The sequence below is a fragment of the Quercus lobata genome, unplaced genomic scaffold (assembly GCF_001633185.2).
Source record: "Quercus lobata isolate SW786 unplaced genomic scaffold, ValleyOak3.0 Primary Assembly Scq3eQI_49, whole genome shotgun sequence".
NCBI classification, from domain to species: domain Eukaryota; kingdom Viridiplantae; phylum Streptophyta; class Magnoliopsida; order Fagales; family Fagaceae; genus Quercus; species Quercus lobata.
In genome coordinates this window covers 35,546-47,598 of record NW_022154709.1, presented here as the reverse complement: position 1 = coordinate 47,598, position 12,053 = coordinate 35,546, and positions in this window count along the sequence as shown.

Sequence of the window (12,053 nt, the reverse complement as noted above, 5' to 3'; positions counted from 1 at the left end):
ATTCATCCACAATTTTCACACAAGAGACTCTTCAAATTCCTCTACTCTCTTCCTTTCCATTGTTAAATCCTTGAGAGGCCTTTTACCAAAACCTTTTCTCACCATATCCATTACTGTAAGAGGGTTATTTGGTGTTCTGGGAAGCAGTTAAGAAGGAATCAATTTCACATTGGTTGATGCTATAATCAAGTAGTGGAATCCAAGAAGCTAGAAAAGAAATAGATTCGGCGCAACCTCATTGGAGCAAAAAACTTGGAGGATTTAGGTAAACTGGGTAGATTAGGTTTGAAGGGTCTATTATTGTTCATGTATCCCAACTACATTTTCTAATGGATTACTTACCGCTTGGAGAGCAGCGGAGAGATTTTACACCGAAGGCTTCGGTTTCCTCTTCAATAACACATCGTTGTGTTGTCCTTGTGTTTGCATCTCTCTTCCCTTAATCTTTGTCTTTTATTTTTTGCTGTAGATGTGATTTTAATTGACTTAGATTGTTTACTAATTATGTTTATAGCTTGTGTTCATTTTCCGCACACTTATTGTTTATCATAAAGCTTGAATAGGTATTTTTGTTATTGGGAGTCTAAACGTTCAAGTGTGTTTTATACACTACTTGAACTTTCAATTGGTATCAGAGCGGGTACACTTTTATTGGTTTTATTACCATAGTGTGATCCTTGATCCCAAATTGAGATGGACCGGTCTTAATCCTTAAATGCACCTCCATATTTTGATGCTAGTAATTATGTTTTTTGGAAGGTTTACATGAGAGCATTTTTATGTTCCATTAATGAATCAGTTTAGGATGCTGTTGATATAGGTTGGACCGGGCCTGAGGAAGCCAAATCCACATGGGATAAGGCATTCGCCTCATCTAATGCTAAAAGTAAAGCACTTAACACGATTTTCTGTGGTGTGTCTCCAGATAAGTTTCACAGGATTTCTCACATTACTGTTCCCAATGAAGCATGGAAGATATTGCAGACCACCTACGAAGGCACGAAGAAAGTGAAAGACACCAAGCTGCAAATGCTGACCACTCGGTTTGAGGAGCTCAAAATGAGTGAGGATGAGTCATTTGACTCTTTCTATAGCAAGCTGAATAAGGTGGTTGTCAGCAAGTTCAATTTAGGAAAGAAAAAGGAGGACTCTAAAATAGTAAGGAAGATCCTTCGATCATTGTTGGAAACATTTCCTGTCAAAGTGACAGCAATTAAAGAGAGCAAGGACCTTGATGACATCAAAGTCTAAGAGCTGATTGGCTCCCTTCAGACTTATGAAATGTCGCTACCCATTCAACGGAAGAGCAAATCTCTTGCTCTTCAGACCATTAATGAAAAGTTAGAAGTCCATGACTCATCGGATGAGGATGTGGTTGACAAAGATGTTGCTTACCTTGTGGAAATTTTTTGAAAATTCTTGAAATTTAAGGCAAATTTGGTGATAAAGGGAAATTCCAAAGTTCAGGAAGGGAGAAAAGGGAATTCAAGAAAGATGGAAAAGAATCTCAATCTACACAAGGTGTCACTTGTTTTGAATACAACAGGCATGGACACTTTAAGAAAGAATGTCCGAATTATTTGAAATCGAAAGGTAAGGTGTATGCCATGACACTTAGTGACTCAGATTCATCCAACTCAGATTCTAAGGAAAGCTGTGACGAAGAAGGGAATTATTCTACTTTTATGACTATTACCCATGTTGAGTCTTCAGACAAGTTAAATTTGCTTGTACATGAACTTGGAGAACATAGTGATGAAGAATCATTGGGAGTTGTTGAAGAATTAGATGCTGAAGAAGATGAAAGCATAGCCAATCTTCAAAAGAATTATAACTCACTCCTGGAGAGGTCGAGTGAGTACATAAGAGTGGCCAAAACAACTGTGAGAAAGATGAAGAAGGCAGAGGAGGACTATAAAAGTCTCCTAATTCACTATAAGGAGGCCAAATGTGAGATAGAGACACTAAATGGTAAGCTGTCAGAAGTCTACACAAAAATGTGATTTCTTGAGCAAGAGGTTGTGTAAGCAAATGCTAAGATAGAGAGGGTCTCCACCAAGAAGCTAGATGATGTTATTTCATCTCAAAAACATTTTTCAGACAAATCCGAGTTGGGATATACCGGAGGGAGTAGCTCATCTGGCAATATCACCAAAGAAGTGAAGTTTATAAAGGCCAAAGAGTCAGTTGAAGTTGGCCCTACTGCTGAGAAGCCCAAGATAAAGAAGAAGAGGAATGTGGAGAACTAACGGATGTTAAACAACCCTTGTAATCAATCTGTGGGCAGGTCTGAATCCCGAGCCAAGTCTCGTCCACAATCACAAAGAGGTCCTAAATCGAACTATGTGTGTCATCATTGTGGACTTCAAGGGCATACTCGACCAAATTGTCAAAAACTGAAAGTAATGAATAATACAACTGCTCCAAGGTCACGAGGACCTAGAAATGATAGGAGAAATTGGGCTAGTGAACCATCAAGAGATCAAAGTGGTGATCCCGGAATGATGGACGTAATGAAGATGATTGATGCTTTCACCAACTACTTGGAAAGTTTCACACGAAAGTTTAAAATCCCTAACTCTCATACCCAATCCTATAAGGAAATCACTCCAAACGCAAATGACGTATGGGTGAAAAAGGGTACTCATGCATAAGCATTACAACATGTCCATGCATCAATACTTCCTATGCTTTGTGACTTTGTTCGGTTGTTTGCTTATTAATTATGTTGGTTGAAATTTGTTTATTTGTTTTTGCATTCTATCATTTAAATTTTTTTTTAAAATGTTGCCTTTGATCAATCTTTTCCTTCTTTAGTGTCAAAAATCCAAAAACCACATAAAAAGTAGAAAGTCAAAAAGTTTGATCGACATTGTTGAGTTTTGTCTCAAAACTTGTTTTGCCTTATACCTTTGTGCTAATGGCTTTGTGCATTTTCGAGCGTAACTTGTTCCTTTACACTCTTATCACTGTGGGAGAAATCTTGAAATCTATGTGACTGTTGTAAATAGATATTCAAACTTGTCATGAATGATTAGTGAATGGTTATGTTGATCTTGAGACATGCTTAAACTTGTGTCTATATATTTTCTCACTCTTTTTTTTTTTTTGCTAAAAATAGCTCACCAAACGTAAATCTCCAAATGTAAAGAGATATTGAGCTGTAAAAACCTGTCACACATACTAGTATTTGACTAGAAAAAAGGAAAAGCGACCAAAAATAAAGTGTATGATTTTTCGAAAAGCCAAATGCTATCTCATCAAAGTGAAATATCAAATATCATTCTCACAATGAGAGGTGATTGTTTCAAAAGGATCAAAAAGATCAAATGTGATGATTGAAAGTGGAGTCAAATGTAAAGCTCCAAATTATGTAATCAAGTCTTGTGGGAGGTCATATATGCATACTTCTATAATTGAGACGGGTCACATGATCTAGTGCTAATTGTGTATGTCTTGGTTGAATTGATTATTGAAACTTCACATTAAACTAAGGACTATCTCATTATTGATATCCATACACAACACACAAGTTTATGTTTAATGAATGCCATATTCATTTGTGTGATTGTACTTGATAAAATATGTTTTCACATGCTCAATCTTCGTTGATTCAAACACAAAATATTTTTGAGTGTTTTAGTTGTTTTTGGAAAGTATTTTGTTCTTTAAAAAACTGAAAATTTCAAAAACAGTGTTGCCCTGTTTTGGCGACTCAGTCGCGGGTCAGTCAAGTCGTATGTCCCAATTGCGAGCTTGCAGGTCAATTTTGGCGACTTGTTCACGAGTGGAAGGTCTAGTCACGAGGGGTACACAGAGATTTTCACGGCTCAGCTCGCGACTCCCTCGCGAGTGAGACTTCCAGTCACGAAAAAAGACTTAGCAAATTTTTCAAAACTTTTGAATTGAAGTGTTTTTGGCGGGTGATGTTGGCGACTTCCTGGCGACTTACCTCAGTCGCGAAAAACGCATGTTTTGCATAGTAAGGGCAGTTTTTAAAACCTTTTTCAGTTTTCCCTCGAACTTTTTATGACTATTCACTTTCTCTTTGAACTAAAACTGACCTAAATACTCTGTGTCACTCTCTGCAAACTCCATTTTTGCTTCATTTCAACTCAAAATCTTCAAGAAAAAGGTATGGGTTCTCACTTTCTCACTCAGTATTTCTTGATTTGAGCATTTCCCTCTTGATTCTATGAGCTGTTTTTCTAATTTGCGTAGGGTTGGTGATTCGGTGTTGAGCTTTGTCCATGTATGGCGTGTTAAGGATCTTGGTTTATACGAACTTGTTTAGGTTGCTAGATTTGTTCATTAATGTTTGTCTTCTTTGTGCTTAGGGTGTGTTGATTGACTTATACCCATTTCATTTGAACCCACTTTATTTAGTTGATTCAAAATGATTGTGTTTTGTTTGTTGGGTTATATTGATTTGATTCTCTGTTAGTATATCTAGTGTGCGCTTCTGTTTTGACTATTTTGTGTCATTTCATACTCATCAAAATATATGTTTCATTGACATATGTTTGTCCTTTGGGTGATGTTATATTTTGCAACATTAGAACTTTTCTGCAAAATGTTGGTTGTTCTTGAGTATCTACCAATGGGTACACTTATTTGAGTTATTGGTTTAAGTTTTGAGGATTTTCCTTTATACCTGACTTTAAGCCATCTTTGGTCTTGTTGTTCTACGCTTATCTCTTTATGACACTAATAGAGTACTGATTTTTTTTGTACACATGTATTGTACTTTGTTGTTGTGGCCTTTCCTACTTGTCTACAGATGGCTCTTTCATCCCCAAAGAAGAAAACACCTGCCAAGAAAGCAGATAAGAGAATGAAAATGGACCATAATCTGTTTAGGTCTGTTTCCCATTTTAAGAAATACAAGAATTTTTTCTTAAAGGTAGGAATCATACAAGAAAGGTATGTGGATTTGAAGGATTTGAGAGACACCTTTATCCCTAGTTGTTTTGAGGGGAGAGGATGGGAAAATCTGCTAAATGATTTACCAGTTATGTGTAAACCCCTGATTAAGGAGTTTTACTCCAATGCTGTGATAAGAGAAGAAGGGTTGAGTTGCTGGGTTAGAGGAACAAAATTCACCTTAGATGCACATGACATTGATCATGTGCTAGGTTTTAAGGGGTTAGAAGATCGTGAGTTCATCAACTATAAGGATAGGATGCTTTTCTATAGAAACTATACAGCAGGGGATTGGTGGACAAACAGAAGGGAAATGCCTTAATACCATAGCCTTTCTAGTGGACATGAGGTGTCTCACTATTATCATGATGTTTAACTTGTATCCTATAAAGAAGTTAACTACAATTAACAATGCCAGAGCTATTTTTCTGATGGAGCTCAAGGAAAAGGCATTTATTGATATCAGCTCCCATATATTTGATACTATTGTGGATGAGACTAGAACCACTTTTAGGCCTAAACTGATCTTTCCTAGTCTACGCATGAGGATTTTCAGAAAGAAGGGTGTTGCAATCCCTCGAGACATCAATCCCATATCTACACCTTCATCAATTAACAAGCAAACCTTCAAGAGGATAAGTGTTCGTCTTTTAGGTGAAGAAGATGAAAGTGATGAAGGAGAGGGTGTCCCAATGGAGACTGAGGCAGAGGCAACAGGTCAGGCATCAACTTCAACACCCAGAAGGAGAGGTAAAAGGTCTAGAGCATCAACTTCTTCAGATAAACCTCCAGATGCATTTTAGGTCATCCTGGATAGACTTGATGGGCTCAGAAAGGTCCAGACCGAGCAGTCTGAGAGGATAGCAGCCATGCAGGACCAACTTAATGTTCTCACAACAAAATTTGACAGCATCACCACACATCATAAGCAGTGACCCTTTGGCCATTCCGGTCAAAAAAGGGAAGAAGTAGTTTTTTGAAGTAGCCCTTGAGGGGGAGTACTAATTTGAGGGGGAGCAGTGGGAGCAGTCAAAAATTGTGTTTATCTTGATTACTTGGTTAATGTTTATAGTTATAGTATTATGGTTATAGTATTATGGTTTGGATAATTGTTGTTACTATGGATTTGATACACCGTGGTTATGGTTTATGTTTGGTTCTAACTCATAACTCATGGATGGTTTACTTTTTATATATTGATGATGTTTTTTTAGTATATAATGTTGTTTGTACCCATGTTGCTTTTGTAAGTTTTTAGGGTTTATTTTCATTATCTATAGGTTTTATGGTTTGTACCATGCTTTATGCAGCCTTTATGCTTTGTTAAATTAGTACTTCTAACTAAATATCATGCATTTTCTTGTTAAGTACTGTCACTCTTGTGCCTTTGTAGGATTGTTCCTAGATGCATATACTTAGTGTATTATGCATTGGTTGAGTGTTGGGCATATAAGTGACTGGCATTGTTCTTGTTAACTTGTATGTCCAAGTGTGAATGAGTAATGTGGTCACTACCTTGTAGTGATTAATTGTTTGATCAAGCCATGGTTTGTTTTTTAACTCCATCTTTGCTTGATCACATCATGCCTGCTTCATATGCATTTTATGCTTTTCTGCATACAATGATCATGGTGTATTGTTGTGTTTCAGGAGATTCATGTTCATATGATTCAAGAGTTTCACAGTTTCTAGAGTTAGGTGTGAGTGAGTTTTGTTCAATTGTTCCCAACTCACATGTTAAGTCTAAAGTCTGTTTTAGGGTTTTGTTACAGAATAGCCAAAGGGAGAGATTGTAAGGTTGAATTTAATCAACCATCTTGTTGGCATTATTCCGTGCCAAATTTGCTTGTATTTCAGCAATTAGTAACCATGTATTTAGGTGGGACTCTTATAAGGATAGTGAGTGAGATAGTGTGAAGAAATGCTCAAGAGTGTGCAAGAAAAACAAAGACTCGCGATTGGATCTCCCGGGTGACTCGTAGCTTCAAACCGTTAGAAGCTACACACGAGAAGTTGAAGCGTCATGCTAGCTAGAGCACTACATGACAAAATAGGACAACTGGCCGTTCATTTATCTCGCGGCTAGATCTTGCGACTCATTTAAGCCACGAGGCCAAGTTGCGAGCTAGCCCTGTTTTGAAAAACTTGACTCTTTATATTCCATTCTCACCCAAGTATAAATACCCCTTATACCCATGAAAGAAAGAGAGCTTTCAGAGAGAGTAAAACAAAATTGATTCATCCACAACCTTCACATAAAAGACTTTTCAAATTCCTCTACTCTCTTCCTCTCCATTGTTAAATCCTTAAGAGGCATTTTACCAAAATATTTTCTCATCATATCCATTACTGTGAGAGGGCTATTTGGTATTCTGGGAAGCAGTTAGGAAGGAACCAATTTCACATTGGTTGATGCTATGGTCAAGTAGCGGAATCCGAGAAGCTAGAAAAGAAATAGGTTTAACGCAACCTCGTTGGAGTAAGAAGCTTAGAAGGCTTATGTACACTGAATAAATAAGGCTTGGAGGGTCTATTGCTGTTCATGTATCCTAACTACATTTTCTAGTGGATTACTTACTGCTTGGAGGGCGGCGAAGAGGTTTTACGCCAAGGATTTCGGTTTCCTCTTCGATAACACATCGTTGTGTCGTCCTTATATTTGCATCTCTCTTCTCTTAATCTTTACCTTTTATTTTATGCTGTGGATGTGATTTTAATTGGTTTAGATTGTTTACCAATTATGTTTATAGCTTGTGTTCATTTTCCACACACTTATTATTTGTCATAAAGCTTGAATTGATATGTTATTGAGGGTCTAAACGTTCAAGGGTGTTTTATACACTATTTGAACTTTCATCTTTAAGACATGCTATCTCATTGAGCCATGAGACTCTTGTTGCTTTAATTCATCTCTTATTTCTAAAACTTCATACTACATCATTGTAATGCTTAAATACATATATAACATAATAGATCCAATGCTATATAATTTTTGATTTTATAATTAATAATTGTTCATGGTCGTTTTCATGACACATTTTCTACAAGTCCAATTTGGCCGAGTTTGACTTTATGTTGGGCTTAATTCATGTATTATAATTTATTTCATTCTTTTAAGCATGGCCTAGATCCATATGATATAAGGAGAAGTTGAGAGAGTGTGGTTTGGAGGGCATGAGTTGACTTTTCTTTATGTCTTTTGCAAGAGCCCAAGTCATACGTGTTGTAAAGTGGGCTAGGGACATTTGCATCACCTAAGGCTTATGAAAAGGGTCTAATACCCGAAATTTTCACCCAATCGGAGGTTTTTAGCTTTTGCTGTGTGTGGCTGAACATTTTGACCAACCTATTTTAGCCTTTAAAGCTTGGCTGGCACCCTTGGCTAAACTTGGCTGTTGGACACCACTATGAACATCTTCCCAATGAATTGAAATGGTTGGGGAAGAACACCTAATCAGAATTGGTCAAAACATTTCCCTAATTGTGATTAAAGCATGTTATGGCTTTATCCAAGCAAAGGCTAACTAAAACATTACCCTTATTCAACATCTTAATGGCCTGTTTGGATGTTAAAAAAAGGAGGGGGAATAGAGTAGAGGGAAGGAGAGTAATTTATTTACTTTGTTTAGAAGTTTTTTAAGGAAGGAGGGGGAGGAGTTTGGAGGGGTTTCAACTACCTCCAACCCTTCATTTTTAATTCCCCCAAATTGGAGAGATTTGGAGGGAGAGTAGAGCACATAAATTATTAAATATGTAAATTACCTAATCTACCCTTATTATATTAAAAAAATTACAAGGCATTTCAACGTTAAAAAAAAAAAAAAAAACACTGTAACCCTCAAGGTCTCAGTTCTCTCAAGCCCTCTGTGTTCTCTCAAGCTCTCTCGGCACTCAAGCTCTCTCGGCTCTCTCAACTTACACTGGCTCTCTCTCTCTCTCACAACTTCTTCACTGTCTCTCACGCCTACCATTCTCTCACAAAGGTAAACTCTATTTTTAATTTCTATTTCATGGGTTTCTTTTAAGTTGAATCAAATAACTATGTTCTTAAAATTGTGATTTTATTGGGTAATTTCTTATTAATTGTGATTTTATGGGGTAATAACATGTTATTTGTGGGTGGGTTTCGGATTTGAGGGCCTTTTTTAAAAAAATTTAAAGTCTCAAAGTATTGCTCATAACGTGTTTGATAAGGTGCTTGAGTGAGTCTAGATTGTGAACTTGCATAAATAATAGCTTAGTGTTTATAGCTTAGTGTATCCGAATATGACCAAGAAGTACAAGATCGAGTTCTCTGGGTGTGGGTGCAATGGAATCATCAATCACCAAACTAGTTTCGTGAGAGCTGGGTCTTTCTTGGTCTTTGCTTTCTTGCTTTGGCTTTTGCAGTAATAGAACAAAAATCGATTGCATTTTCTTGACGCTGATTCTTGTAAAGATGAGACAATTCTTTGTGTCTATAATCAGAATCTGGTTTTAGGGTTAAAGTGTTTGATAAAAAGAATTCAATGAAAATACAAGTTTATGTTTCACAGAAAAAGGTTTGTTAATGATTTGTTAAGTGTATATGGTCATATGGTTGAGTTTGGCTACTCAAAGATTTGAATGGTTCTGTCTAATATTTGGTCTTTGGCACATTTTTTCTAATGCATGTGATATTTGATTTGATAAGTGTGTGTGTGTGTGTGATTAGCATTTCAACAAACCAATTATGGTAATCCAAAATTCCAATTATCCAGGCTTTCAACTGTTATTGCGTGCTTATATTGGGAATAGTAAATCCTAAAGATCGGATTGAAATGAAAGCTATGAGCATGAGGTGCATATAACCATTAACAGTACTCATAAAATGGGAAGCTCCCATTTTGTAGTTTTCTGCCCAAATTGCTAGTTTGTGAGCTGCAAAATTTCCATCATGGTGACTTGAAGGAACTTTGCCATTAGTAAAATGTTATGTCTCAAATCTGATACCAACTATGTGCCTTTTATAAGTAATTTAGTGAGCCAGTAATGAAACAGAAGTAGAGGAGCTATTGAATGCTCTTACAGGAGTCTTCAAGGTCACTGTCAGAGTGTCAGTCTAGCTCCTAAACTTCCTTCTCAAACAGTCCTTGAGTTTGATGTTAATTCAATGTTTTTGTTTGCATTTTATTAAAAAAAAAAGTATTTGTTTGCAATTTCAGAACAATTGTATTATGCTGAAAGATTTGTGTACGTGTATGGTTTTGTGTTGGTATTGTGATTATGAGCCTTTTTTGTGATTTTTTTTTTTTTTGGTTGTTGATAATGTATTGAAATTATTTTTTCTTTTTGAAATTTCTTGTCCCGAAACCAGAAAGAAAAAAAAAATAGTGGCAAGAATTGGTATTGGTGGACCAAGTTTGGATACAGAGCTTGTCAATTTGAAAACTTTGTCTGCTTACATTGTCATAGCTCATTGTAACAGTGTTTTTGTTAATTCAATGTTTTTGTTTGCATTTTATAAGAAAAAAAAATGGTCATAGCTCATTGTAACAGTGTCCTTTTTTCAGTGGCTTGAAAACTTTGTCTGCTTACATTCATTTTTATGCTTTTCACTTCTTAGTTGTCAGGCATGATACAATGACATATGAGGCCTTTGATTCAAAAATTGGTTGTATTGCCAATGCTCACAATCTCTTGAGCTTGCCTTCATTATTGCTGAGCACCTAAGGAGGAGGATCACATCACCGCAAGCTCTTGCGCTCTAGGCTTCTACAGTGAGGCTTTAAGAGCCCACCAATGTGCTCTTTTTCTTACGTTAATAGCAGCTATATCAGCATTAGCACTATTGGATTTTCAGTTATTTATGTTGTGTATTGTGTGTATACTAAAAGGAAGAGTGATGGTTTGAGACACTATGAAAACACAGGGGAATAAATGGATAACAATTTATTTATTCCATAAGAATATAAGATATGATTGCATTTTATTCTTGGTTGTGTGGTCTAGATAGTACAGTTAAAAGTAATTTCAAAGCTTATTATTTCAGATTTTTCTTATTTGAGATACCATTCAATTGATTCTAAAAATAAAGAATAGATATTTTTTATTAACCAAAACTCTCATGCTTCAATGTCATTGTAAGCCCTTGCCGTAATATTCAACCTGGTGGGATGGCTGTGATTATTGAAATAGTCAAAATTCAATATTTTGTTGATTTTTTCAGTAAAAAAACAAACCAAACATTTTTTTTTCTTATTTTAATTATTATCAATTAAAGATGGTTTTTTTTAATATAATAAAAAAGGAGAAAAAATATTTAATCATATACTAATGTTGATTATTTAATTCACATAAAAAAATTATCAAAAAAAAAAAAATACTAACAAATTAATCATAAATCAATGTTGCAAGTTCATTTTCAAATAGGGGTAAATTTGTCTATTTTAATCATTTCCTCTCCTCTCCATTCTAATTTTTAAAACATCCAAATAAGGGGAATGGCTAATTACTTTCTTCCCCCTTACTAATTTTAAAAACATCCAAATAAGGTGGAGGGGAATCATTCCCCTCTACTCTCCTCCCCTCTACTCCCCTCTACTCTCCTTCCTCTCAAAACTTCCAAACAGGCCATAAAGGTCCAAAGCCTCAGCCATTAGCTAAAAACCAGTAATTAAACACACCCAATACTTACTATAAACCCCCCTTCATCAATTCAAAATAAATTAGCCACATTTTATCTTTAGAGTTGAAACTTTAGAGTAAAAACTCATTCAACCAACAAAGATTCTCACTATTCTAAAGCTTGGGGGGTGGAAATACTATTATAGAGGAACTTTCCCTTTCCCTCTCACGAACTCACTCAATTGCCTCTTCTAGTTGTTTATGGGTCAAAGTTTCAGGCTTAAAGTTCAAAGTGTATTTTAGCATCTTTATTATTGTAGTTTTGATTTATTTCTTGTTAAATCACTCTTAGCCTTTATTTATCATACATTTGGAATTCTGGACTTGACTATCTACAAATAAGAAACTCAAGGGGAATTTAGAGATTCTCTAAAAATAAAAAGAAAAAAAAGGGCACCGACCCTATTGGGCCCCATTGCTCACACAAGTTTGGGCTGGGCCCCCTTTTCACATACCCAGACTAAGTTCATAACCAAAGGGCTTTT